Consider the following 13655-nt stretch of genomic DNA (forward strand, 5'->3'; position numbering starts at 1 on the left):
TAAATCACTTAAGTGAATTTGGACGCCCAAAAAGCAAATTAAACTATGTAGATTAAATTAAATACATTTAAATGACTTTGGGTGTACTTTCTTGGAAAACGTGCCATTTGGAGTTATTATTAAGTTATATTATTAACTTTATTAAAAAGTGGGCCACTTAAATAATATTAAGTGAATATCAAAAGGCTACGCCCAAGTGGGGAATTAATTCAAATGTTGCATAAAGTATATTATTTAACTCCCTTCAAGAGGAAATCACACTTTTTGGAGAATTATGCCTTTTTGGGTTTATAAAGGCAAAGCAAGCAATTGAACCTCTATTATTGATTATTTGACATTGCTTGTTATTTTGCTCTGTGGAATTCTTTGACAAGGGTTTCAGAGGTTTGGCCATTGGAGAACGAAAATTCTTCATGGATCTGTGATTGTGAGGCTGTGGAAGATCAGCTAAATTATTGCAATTGTGAAGGCTTCATTCAGGAGTCTTATTGTGCTTCAACAAAGATTCTTTTATCCAGATATTGCAGATTAATCAATAAGGAAAGGGCAAATCAGGTTAGACGCCCCTTTTAGCAGCATACTTCATTTCAATAAGCAGCCGTACAATTTCCAGTTGCTGGCCATACAATTTAGGCTTGGCACGTGGGGTTCAGGAAAGGGACGTTTTGTCTTGGAGGACTGAAATGCCTGCCTTCTTGCATTTTGGTTGCACAATTTCCAATGCCTAGCACATACAGGGTATTCCATCACTTTTCTAGCTTGAAGAAATAATTTCTTGGACTTGTACACCTATTTTGGTCAGTTTCCCAGTTCTGGTTGGCAAACTCCAGAATTCTTTATTTAAAATAAGTTGAGGACCTACGGGTATGTTTTATTTGTTAGTTTCATTTGCAGCAGTTATCTAATTCATAATATAGATTCAATTGCCCTATATTTGGTATCTATTCAGTTTTATGAGCAATTCTTGCTTGGTGTACTTGTTATTTTTTATTCAAAATTGTTCAAAACCCTTGAAAAATCCAGAAACAAATCAGCTATAGTATTTCAGGAGAGTTAGAACCATCAGGGTTCTTACAAATTAGGAAGTAATGTCTAACCATCATCAACATGCATATGTTGCTAGAGAGTGGTCAAGGTCAAAAAAGCTAAGAGTGACCATAAATGGTAAGATATTGGTTAACATTACTCAAAGAGCCCCGTGATGCAGTGGAAACAAGCATAGCTACAACCTTTGAAAAAGGAAACATCTGAGATCAAAGTTTAGTAGTTAAAAATTCTATTTTAGAGACAACTTGACCCCTTGTTTTGAGATTATTCCATCATGTCCACTTTTAATTAATTCAATTTCAAGGATAAATTGCTCAATTCAAAAAAGATGATTTAACTCTTGTAAGGCCTTTAGTTCCGACCTAGTTAATGTTGGCATGCTTGTCATTGATGTCACCTTGATGTTACCCTGCAAGCACAGTTTGATATGAATCAGGCCATTACATTCAGAAATTTATACACCGGCATAGAAATTTGTTCAAATTTACATTTGTGAGTTGGTATCAGTACTAAACCATTCTTTCATTCTCTGTATGCTGTGCTCAACTTCGTTGTGTTTTCTTCATATTGTGATGGAGAAACTTAATGAATTCATGGTGACCATCTTTTATTGATAATGCTATTCGAAAAAGTTCAGTTGATCTCCGTCTGGTGTTTATCCTTATTGAGTCAATTTTGGTATTCTTAGTTACAACTGACTGTGGCAGTTATCACTTAGTTGCAACTGACTTCTTGTTTTACCAACCGTCTCATACATGTTTTTTTAACACACAACTTCATAAAACACGATATATGCTTCTTAGGTGGAAAAGTTAATAAGAAAGTTTTGTCCAAAATGAGTTGTAACGGCTATAGTTAGTTTTCAGTTTCCTCAAACTGTTTAAAACCAAATCATAACTACTGCCTTATCTGGATGTGTTATAAGATAGTTCGAACAGACTTGTTTGTGATGTGATGTGAACTATGTAAAAAAAAGAAGTATACATAATTCTTGGTTCTGAGAAATTTTCTGTATACAAAGAAGACTGATGTGAAGAGGCTACAGCAAGTCTGAAGATGGTATAACACTAAGTCACAGGATACGGTGATTTTCATGGATGAGGTTCGAATTTAATCGAATTTCAAACTTCTATAAAAAAAATCGAATTTAATCGAATTTCCTCTATAAAGCACTGCTATCCGTCTCTAAACACAACTCAGCTGGTCATGGGTATTCTTTGTATATGCTTTGTATCTATTGGGTCATGGGTGTCTGCAACTGCTGGGTCGCCCTCGGATTTTCTCCAACAAGTGTAGCTATTCTGATAATTTATTAGAAGTATGCATATATTTAAAAATAAACAAAATTATAGAAGGCGAATTTTATCCGAATTTTTTTTTGAATTTTTCCCTTGTCGAATTTCATCCGAATTTTTTTTTGAATTTTTCCCTTGTCGAATTTCATCCGATTTTCATGGCTGTCAAATTCGAATTCGAATTCGAACCTTGTGACTTAGGTATAACATGTCAATGTCTAGATGATACATATTCTGCAGAATATTGGTGAGATTGAATCATGTTACTGTTTTTGAATTAATTCTTTTGGTTCAGAATTATTACAAATTCCTACTCATGACAGTGACAGTATTATATAGTTCAGATTGACATCTTTCTGTATGCATTAAGACAGGAGTTACTGGAAGTTGTTTTGAAACAGGGTTTCTATAGTTTGTGTGAAGACAGGGTTATTCATATTTGCTTTGAGAACAGTGGCACAGGAGCTTGGCAATCAATCATAGATTTTAATTCTTTTTCCTGAGTTTGACTTGCAGAAACTCAGGGGTTTTGATTGTTATTTTCAGAACATCATCTTGCATGTATTCAGAGAGATTCAACATTCAGTATGCACAGAATAAATACTTGATATACAAATCAGTTTCTTCTGTGTGTTTATTACTTCAGATTGTTCAGGTCATATAAAGATCAGATTGATATATCTGAATATAAAAGTGAATTTGTATATTTTCTGAAAAGCAAAAGTTTGTTAAAAAATACTTGAGTTGGTGCTCATTGGTCTTGGGTTGATAGTGTTGGTGCACTTATAGGCAGGGGTTTGGTGACTCCTTAGGGTTGGTGCCCTTAAACATTGTAATTGAAGTATTGAATATGAGGTTGGATTAGGACAGTAGATCCTAGCAGTGTTCTCACCGTGGTTTTCCCACATAGGGTTTCCACGTAAAATCTTGTGTCTGTGTTCTTAGTGTTGCATCTTTCTCAGATTCAGTTGTTGCATCTTTTATGTCTTTCAAGTTTTCAGATTTAAGCTTGGTAAAAGTTCAGAGTAGCCGGAAACTCCTTTGTCCCTCCCTGGGCACGTGTATCCCCATATCCGTTACCATTTCCGAGACGGATACATATCCTATACAGCCCAGATACACGTCAAATATTGTACCCACGCATGCCCAAAAATCCTTGATTTTCAACCATGCTAGATACTATTTGATTTGATTTTTTTTTCAAATTTGACGTAAATCTTCCAAAATTTAATTTTAAAAAACTTCATTCATGCATTTTTTTTTTTAAAGTTGGTATTAACAAAACCTACACCAAATGAGAAAGACAAATGAAATGTTTTTCTATTTCATTGACCCATTTTTTGGGTTATCTTCCACAATGCAACTCTACTATTTTTGCATATTGTAAAATGTTAAATCAACTTATCATTATTTATGTAGCAATTATGTGTCTATACTCTATATTGCTTTTGAAGTAATAAAAATCTCCTCAAGTAACTTAGAAAATTGTGTTAAATATATGTGTATTTGTTTTTTATGAATGACGTATCCAGCCGTATCCATATTTGGGGTCTTAAAAAATGGCCGTATCCGTATCCGTTTCCAATACCGTATCCGTGTCCTAAGTCACAGGATATGGCGATTTTCATGGATGAGGTTCGAATTTAATCGAATTTCAAACTTCTATAAAAAAAATTGAATTTAATCGAATTTCCTCTATAAAGCACTGCTATCCGCCTCTAAACACAACTCAGCTGGTCGTGGGTATTCTTTGTATTTGCTTTGTATCTATTGGGTCATGGGTGTTTGCAACTGTTGGGTCGCCCTCAGATTTTCTCCAACAAGGGTCGCTATTCTGATAATTTATTAGACGTATACATATATTTAAAAATAAACAAAATTATAGAAAGCACAAATTTTATCCGATTTTTTTTTCGAATTTTTCCCTTGTCGAATTTCATGGCTGTCGAATTCGAATTCGAATTTGAACCTTGTGACTTAGTCCGTGTCCATGCAACTTTGTAAAAGTTTAAAGTTATGAAGAAAGACTGCAGTTTTGTGTACTACTGATTCACCCCCACCCCCCCTCTCAGTAGTACTTCGGTGTTCTACAGTTATGTAACTTGTAATTTTTAAATTTTGGGCCTGAGTGCCCATTTAGGATCAGGCCAATGGTTTTGAAGAGTTATTTTAATTTGTTTTCCCTCCAAAATGAGGTATGGGATTTTGGGCACCCATGTTTGGGATGCAGGCATGCAGCATATAAAACTTGTAACATTTCTGTTTGGGAAATCATCTTATGTCAATTTATTTGCTTGAGCAATTGTGTTCAAGTTACTTCTGCAAATAAATCCCCATAGGAGATTGCAGTTGCTGGACGAAAACCCATTGGTTACAGGTATCAAAGGATGAAACCCCTTTGGTACATGAGGGTGATTGCATTGAGAGGTTACATTAGAGCTTCAAGGAGTAATGCAACTCGTCTAGTTTGGTTTTATGTGCGTTTTTAGGTTCAGAATGCTACTTGTGTTGGTGTTCCATGATATTGTAATGACTGTCATAACAATCCTATTTGATACGAAAATCAGTTTCATATCATTATATTAAGTTGCAAGCATTTCAGGATCATTAGGTGCAGTTTTAGTGCTGGCTAGTTGCTAGTTTGTGTTGCAATTTTGTTAAGTTGTATGTAGTTTGTGAAGTTTGATTCATGCAAGTTTTATTTCTAACCAGTTCTCCGAACATTTGGTGAAATTGATGTATTTTGTGGACGTTTTAGTTTATGTTGTAAGCAGTTGCATGTATGTTGAATATCATAATTTGCATTAGATCTTTCTAATTTTATAAATTGGTAAGATATTTCATTGGGGACATTATAGTGGCATCAGAGCAAAGATCTTGCCAGCCTGTAGGGTAGATTTGTTTGTTGATGGTTTCAAGGGGCAGAGAAATTTAGCACCTGAAAAGAGAGCAGAAGTTGTTAGAACAAAGTCTCAGTGACAGAAAATGTCAGAAGAAGAAGGAAGGCTCAATACTGAAGATAGAGATATCCTCCAAGAAAATGTAATCAGAATGAAAGAGAAGCAAGATGCATTGACTGCTCTAATGGTGAAAATGTTAGAAACTCTAAATGAATTGAATAATGCTTAGTTAAATAGAGCAACTCAAGGTGAATAAAGCACATTAGGAAATGATATATCTAAGGGGCATTCCATTCCAAACAAATAACTTTAAAAGTCAATGTCTCTAAGAAAGGAAAGAGTTGAAGAAGAAGCTCATGAAGATCCTTATGGTGATGATCTTGAAAAAATCTTTGAAGAATTTAACCTTAAACTTGAGGCTTTTTAGAAATGTAACATTTATCACTTATTTGGAAATCCAGGACAAGAAAGCTTCAAGAAGAAGATACTATAATCTAAGTCAGGATACGACGATTTTCATGGATGAGGTTCGAATTTAATCGAATTTCAAACTTCTATAAAAAAAATCGAATTTAATTGAATTTCAAACTTCTATAAAAAAAACCGAATTTAATCGAATTTCCTCTATAAAGCATTGCTATCCGCCTCTAAACACAACTCAGCTGGTCATTGGTATTCTTTGTATATGCTTTGTATCTATTGGGTCATGGGTGCCTGCAACTGCTGGGTCGCCCTCAAATTTTCTCCAACAAGGGTCACTATTCTGATAATTTATTAGAAGTATACATATATTTAAAAATAAACAAAATTATAGAAGGCGAATTTTATCCAAATTTTTTTTCGAATTTTTCCCTTGTCAAATTTCATCCGAATTTCATGGCTGTCGAATTCAAATTCGAATTCGAACCTTGTGACTTAGACTATAATGATCACCAAAATGATGTGAAGAGAGCTTTACAACACAGAATTGCAAAACTGAGTGCACCCATGATTGATGGAAGCAATAAAATTTCAGCGAGGACTTGGCTATAAAATTTTAGGCATTCTTTACGATCAATGTCATGGCAGAAGAAGATGCTATTCAGTTGCTACTTTACATTTGGAGGGAATTGCTTATGATTGGTGACATCATGGATTAATTACACAGGGTCATGAATGTACAAATATTTAATGAAGATGAGTACTTTAGATAGCTTGTAATGATTAAACAACATGATATAGTGGAAGCATATGTGGTTGAATTTTAGTGTGTCGTGGTTATGGTATACGATGCTTCAGAAAAAGAATCTTTTCCTTTTTGTTGAGGGTTTGGTTGAACCTCTCAAAGGACTTGTGAAGGCCTTTGCACCTATAGCATTGCAAGAAGCCATTGGGAGGGCTTTAACCTCAGTCATTTGTATAGAAGAATACCTTTTCTCCTCATTCCAAGGCATCCGCCTCATGCAACAGAAGAGAGGATTTGAAAGGAAAGATTTTCAAGCCCCAACTCAGAAGAAGTTCATACCATTAGTTGCAACAAAGAAGATCGCTGAAGAGACAAATAATGTTCTCAAGAGAGAAATGTTTCTCTTGTGGAGAGCCATGGACTCTTGGACATAAATGCTTGGGTAAAGGACAAGTAGATTATATTGAAGTTGTGTCAGATAAACATTTAGATTTAGAGGATGAACTTGAGGTATTTAAGGATTCAGTTGAGAGTACACTTGATGCTCTTTTAGGAGATCCAAAGTATCTTCCATTTAGAGTTCGTGGAGTGTTAGCAAGACATAGGATGGCCGTCCTTATTGATGGTGAGGCTACCTACAACTTCAGTGATGAAGGTTTGGTGATGTAGAGAGGATTGAAGACAAAAGAATTTGAATATTTCAATGTCACTGTAGCTGATAGATTCACGTACCAAAGTAATCAAGCAGCTCAATATAACTTTGGAAGACCATAAGGCATGTGATAAATTTTATGTGGTTGGTTTAGGAGATACTGATATGATTTTGGTTGTACATTGGTTGCATTCTCTAGGGGAATATACACAAAATTACCAGACAATGGAGCTTAAATTAACAACAAATGGGAAGAATATTGTACTTAGAGGAATCTCAAATGTAGATCTATGGATGGTGACAACAAAAAAGATGGAGAGAATTTTCCATCAAGGCAAAGTAGCATGGGCAACAAGTTGCTTGATTCTTCCCACAAAACATCTCCATCAAATAATAAAGGTACTAGTCACTCTGTCATTCAAAATTTCTGAGATAACCACTGTGTGGTTTTCAATGATATGCCTCTAGGACTTCCATTGGATAGAGTATTTCAGCATGCTATAGAGTTAGAGCAAAGGGCCCAATCTATTATAATTACACCATAGCGTCATCCAAGAGGATATAATAAAGAAATTGAGAAGGGTATCGAAGAACCTCTTGAGATGGGCTTCACAAGACGTAGATAGTACATTTGCATGTTCAGTAGTTCTTGTTAATGGCACTATGCCGATGTGCATTGATTACAGGGCCTTAAATAAGAAGACCATCAAGATTACATATCCTGTTCCAAGGATAGGTGAGCTCATAGATTAATTGCATAGAGCTGTGTATTTTTCCAAAGCTGACTTGAGACTTGGATATCATCAAATCTGTATGAGAGATAAAGATGTTGAGAAGATAGCTTTTAGGTGTCATTATGGTCACTTTGAATTTCTGGTTATGCCTTTTTGACTCTCTAATGCTACAAGCACTTTCCAATCATGCATTAACCAAGTATTTAGTAAGCAACTCAGAAAATTTTGCTAGTGTTCTTTGATGATATCTTAATATATAGTAAAACTTGGGGGGGAGCATTCGAGACATCTAGATACAGTTTTGGATAGTTTGGAGCAACAATTTTTCTTTGCAAAGTTGTCCAATTTGAGTTTGGTTTTCAGGGATTTTGTATTTGGGTCATGTTGTGAGTGCCAGAGGTGCTGAGGTGGATCAACAAAAAATCCAAGCAATTTTAGATTGGCCAGCTCCCATCAATTTGACATAGTTGAAAGGGTTCTTGGGATTATGTTGTTATTGCAGATCAGTTGGCTGTTCCTTTAACTGGTTTGACAAAGAAAACAGCTTTTCTATGGTCTAAAGATGCTCAAAAAACTTTTTCATTGCCATTTGTTGAGTGTGATACATTTGGAGAAGGGATTAGGGCTTTCCTAACTCATAAGGAACACTCAATTGCATTTGAGAATAGAAAATTAAATAAACTGGAAAGAGGTTACTCCATTTATGATAAAGAAATGTTGACAATTATGCATGCTACGGGAAAGTTTAGGCAATACTTGGTTTGTGGAAGATTTGTTCTGAAGATAGATCATAATAGTCTCAACTTCTTTTTGAACCAAAAAGAATTGAATGATTGCCAACCCAAGTGGGTGAGCAAGTTGCAAGCTTATGAATTTGACATAGAATACATGAAAGATAGGAAAAATGTGGTGGCTAATGCACTTTCTAGAAGTCCTACTCTATGCTCACTTTCCACTATTTCTGCTAATTGGAAAGTTTTCATTATTGCCAAGTTTGTTACAAACAAATTTGCTGCTGATATACTTGGCAAGTTTGTGAAAGATGACAGGGATATTGTGAGGGAAGGGCTGACCCTTTATAAAAATATATATTTTTTGGTGCTTGAATCTAAAATCAAGAAAAATATTTCTAAAGCCTTTCATGATACTCTACTTGCAAGGCATCAAGGGTATTACAATTCATGCAGGTAGATCCGATAGAGGTTTGCATGGAAGGGGTTGAAAGAGGATGTCCATAAACATGCTAGGGAGTGCAAGACTTATCAACCAAACAAAGGAGAACAAACTTTTTGAGCAAGCCCACTTTAAACTCTAATAATTCCTGAGCAAAAATGGGAGAACTTATCCATGGACTTCATCCCAGGACTTCGCAAGGTACAAGGTAGAGACTGTATATATGTTGTGGTTGATAGATTGACAAAGTATGCACATTTCATTGTTATTGCTTCAAATTTCAAAGCACCTCAAGTAGCAAATATATTCTTCAAGGAAATATTTATATTACATGGCTTGTTCAAGAACATCGTTAGTGACATGGATAGTAGATTTTTCAGTTCTTTCTGGTAAGAATTATTACAGTTGACAGGTACAAAAGTCACACCAAGTACTAGTTATCATCCACAAATTGATGGTCAAGCAAAGATAGTGGATAAGTGGATTGAGTGGTACTTGAAGAATTATGTTTCAAATAAGAAAACTCCATGGATCAAGTGGTTGCCCTTGGGTGAATATTGCAACAATACTTCACTTAACATGTCCATTGGTATGTCACCTTTTAGAGCTTTTTATGGTCATGATGCACTTTCTTTTGCTAATTTGTTCCTTTTGGAAAGTAGAGCACCTAAAGTAGGTGATTTGATTAATCAAAACCAAGAAATATTGAGGGCACTGAAAGATAATTTTCAGGAAGCATAAAATCAACATAAGACTTTCGTATGGTATGACTATTAACTTGTGGGAGATCTAGATCCATCAATAATTGCTGATTACATGTTATTGCTTGTGCTACATTTATTGGTCCACAGAACTCAACCTAAGTAGCAGATGGTGCAATCACCTTCTGTTTATTGCAAGACTTAAGCAATCGAACTTGATCCCAAACAACATAGTATGGCAAAATAAGACTATTGAATGTCCACATCATATATGCCATTAAAGATTGTATAACTCACCCAACATCCGTTGCCACACCGAGACAACATGATTCTCAAACTAGCTTGAACATATCTTAGTATTGGCTTAGCCACTATTTTTTGCCTTTCCTTTGGCTCTTGCATGTATGTACACAACATGCCAACTAGAAAGGAAAGGTTCAGCCTAGTACGAGTCAAGTAGAAGAAGCTCCCAACAAGTTGTCCATTCAAAGTAGCATTAATCCAGTATAGTACACATAACTGCCAACTTTAAGCTGTAATTGATATGGGGAAGATAACAGCTTGCACTTAACTATGGTATTATTAAAAATAAAGTTGTGCATACTTTAATTGAGAGATTAAAAGATTTCTCCTTCAACTGCAATACTTTCATGGCAAGAAAGTAATGCAACAGGCTTTTGTGTCTTCTCAAATCTCTTCTTCAACTCATCCTTAAGTTTGCGCATCAAAGAAGCCCCAAAACTGGTAATAATCAAATTATCAACATTAAGTGCCACAATCAACATAGGGATCATCAACATGTTTCACATTCATGTCATGGTCAAATTGCATCGGGAAGCCGCAATACAAAATATTTATTTATCTTCTTAGACCATGATCCCATCTACTTCAACCCATAAAGTGACCCCATTGGCCTACACATGGCTAATATGTCTATGCTCCTCAAAATTTTGTGGCTTAGCCATGTAAATCTCCTCTTGAAGATACCCTTAAGAAATGCACACTTCCCATCCAAATATAACTGCTAGAGAGAGAACAATAAGGACATATTTTGTCTTTTTGCACTAGGGCATATGTTCTCCCCTAAGGAAAATATCCCATAGATCAATCTTGCTTTCTCGTTCTCAATGGAACCATCTATAAGAAACTTTGTCCAATAAATCCACATGCATTTCATGATATTTTTTTGGATAGGATGGAAGCTTGTGAGTCTTATTCTTCATCAAGGAGTTGTACTCTTCTGCCACTGCCTTTTCCTACTTATTTTTGGCATCGGCTTCCTTATAGGATTGTGGATCTTAAAGAGTCCATGACCCTATTCACAAGTGGAAAATTTGTCTCATCCCCCTATTATGTAATGTCCCCTTTTGAAATGGAGCCGTGTTGAAACCCAAACACCCATCATTCATTTCCTATGGGCCTTTGGGATTTTGCACTAAGGAAATGGGATCAAAGCTATAACAAAGAGGGCCTCAGGTAAAGTTAAAATATAAGATAAGGTCACTTATAATTAAAGTTTATTTTAAATAATTCCTCTCAAATGCCAATCAAAAGTCTTGATTTTTTTTGAAGAGTTTTGGAGGAAAGCTCTATTTAAGAAGGCCAAGCAGGGAGGAGGAGGTATATAGGAAAATCATTCTGTTTCTGACTTGTAGTCCTTGTTGGAGAATTGGACTTTGGTTCGATTAACTTGAGGATGAAAACCTTCTAGGTCTGGAATTGGAGTATGAAAGCCCACAATTCCTTGGAGTTATTTTACACAGAAATTGCTGTTGTGCAAATTTGATTAATTTTCAGGGTGTAATTAAAGAAATCCATTGGATGCTGCCAATGATATTTTATTTGTGCTGAGACATCATTATCAACTGCCATAGCACTTTAAAAGGGGTTCTCTGATATTTCTCTTGATATTTCTTCTGTATCGAGGTACTGTATCTTTTCCTATAGTTGCTGAATATTTCTGGGGGGATATCTTTACTATTTCATTGGCGATGTGCAATATTCAAAGTCAAATCTGATTTGGTTCCAGCATATCAATGAATTAACACTTAAGTTGGATTGCAGCATATTACTGCTGTCCCACAAGCCTTCATACCATCAAAGCCTGATATAAGTCTTTCGTACAGAATCAGGGAGGGATCTGATTGGTGTTGACTGCTGCCCATACCAAAATAATATTAGTCACACTATTGTTTGACAGTTGACTCTATGGGGACTGCCAATCTATACTTACGGAAACATCACTGCATTTTGGAGATATTTCTGTAGCACCATGCATATCTGAAGTTGATCAGGTTGTGTGAAGTCAGCCATACATCAAGTTTTGATTTCAAGAATATTTGGTCAGTTTATTATATATATACCAGGATTGCTGTAAGTGAAGACATTGGTTATTCAATTTAGTAAAGCTTAAGAAGCGCAAGGAGTTTGAAACTCTGTATTTACTACTTGCATTATTGTGCAGTCTCAATCATATAGGTGTTGGAGTATATTCAGTATCTTTTGACAGCAGATGATATGTTTGTATTTGACATTGGCTGTGAAATTTCTATGTACATTTAGTAGAGATATTATATATTGTCCTTAATGTCATCAAGGGTTGTATTTGTGGCCCACTTGGGACTAGTATCCCCCCCTAGAACTGGGATTCTCATATGCATGGCCTTCCTCAACTGAAGTGCAACTCCTCAACCTGCTTTACCATTAAGAGCTGCCATGTCCTCTGATGCACTGTGTAAAATCTTTTTTGCCATTGAATTTATGAGCATTGTCATTATTAAAAACAAAATATTTGCGAAGTGCCCAGGGAGTGCGCACAACACATATGTGCCTTCTCAAATGGTATAGTCATATCAAAGAAAACAACCTGCCAAGTGATCACTTCATGGTTTACCAGATTCTATAAATTTTTAGGCCTTAGTCACCACGGTATCCTGTCAGCATGACACACATGACCAGTAAGGTCTCCACTTTCTATTTTCCACCTTACCTGGAAGAGGAGTTCATGCGCTTGTATTCTTCCCTCCCACACAGTTGGATATGCCAGACTCTTGTTGATTATTGATTTGATCCCCAAACATGGGCAAAGCATTGCCCACCTCAAACCTGTGTTGGAAAGGTCTTTTTGGAATTTCCCAAAGAGTGAAATTTATTGAGACATTATAGGATTTCCTTGTGCATCTACCTGTGCATTCGGGCTCTCATATACAAAGTAAAGGATGCATATTTCGTATTTTACTATTTACAATAACATTAGCAGGGACAAACTAGTATTTACATATGGTGCAAGGAAAAGTTGTGTATGAAAATGATGTAGCTTTAAATATGCTCTTATTATTAACCTCCTCCCATGAAGATTTTTGTTGAAAACATTTCCTAAGGAATTCAAACAAGATATTTGATGGAAACCCTCTTTACTTTGCACATATTTTGGATGTTGCATTGTATTTTTTGCTCTTGTTCACTCTATTATATGGGTTAGGGTTGAAACATCGTTGTAGTATTTTAATTTAATTCATCCCCCTATGAGGTTGCCAGACATGTTAATTGTGGAATTTAGATTGGTAGAGACTTTCACAACTTAACGTATAATTGAGGGAACACATACTGAAATGGTTTTTCATGTGATTAACTTTGATCAAGTTTTATTTCATTCCTCTTCTTGATATTTGTGCACAATTTTATTTATTAATTATAATTAGAATAGGTCCGTGGCTACTCTCAGATGTTGCATTTTTGACTGAAGTAATCAGATAATTATCTTCCTTTTATCATTCCAGAAACTTTTTTTTTTGACTGAACCAATCAGATAATTATCTTCCTTTTATCATTCGAGAAACTCTCTTTTACCTGATACTATTGTTTTTAAATTTTAAACAATGATGGCCTTGAAACAAACAAGCTGTCTGTTTTTTTGCATCTATTTTGTACATCACATCACCTTTTGTTAGTCTATATAGCACTTTCTTTTTGATCAGGAATCATGAAT

At 35.4% G+C, this 13655-nt stretch overlaps 1 protein-coding gene across 5 annotated transcripts in view; it reads left to right on the forward strand.

Annotated features, from left to right (window-relative positions):
* The window catches only part of LOC131079730 (uncharacterized), a 72989-nt gene that overhangs the window by 58841 nt on the left and 493 nt on the right, over nt 1–13655 (forward strand). The window lies entirely within an intron of this gene.

The sequence above is a fragment of the Cryptomeria japonica genome, chromosome 1 (assembly GCF_030272615.1).
Source record: "Cryptomeria japonica chromosome 1, Sugi_1.0, whole genome shotgun sequence".
Classification (NCBI taxonomy): domain Eukaryota; kingdom Viridiplantae; phylum Streptophyta; class Pinopsida; order Cupressales; family Cupressaceae; genus Cryptomeria; species Cryptomeria japonica.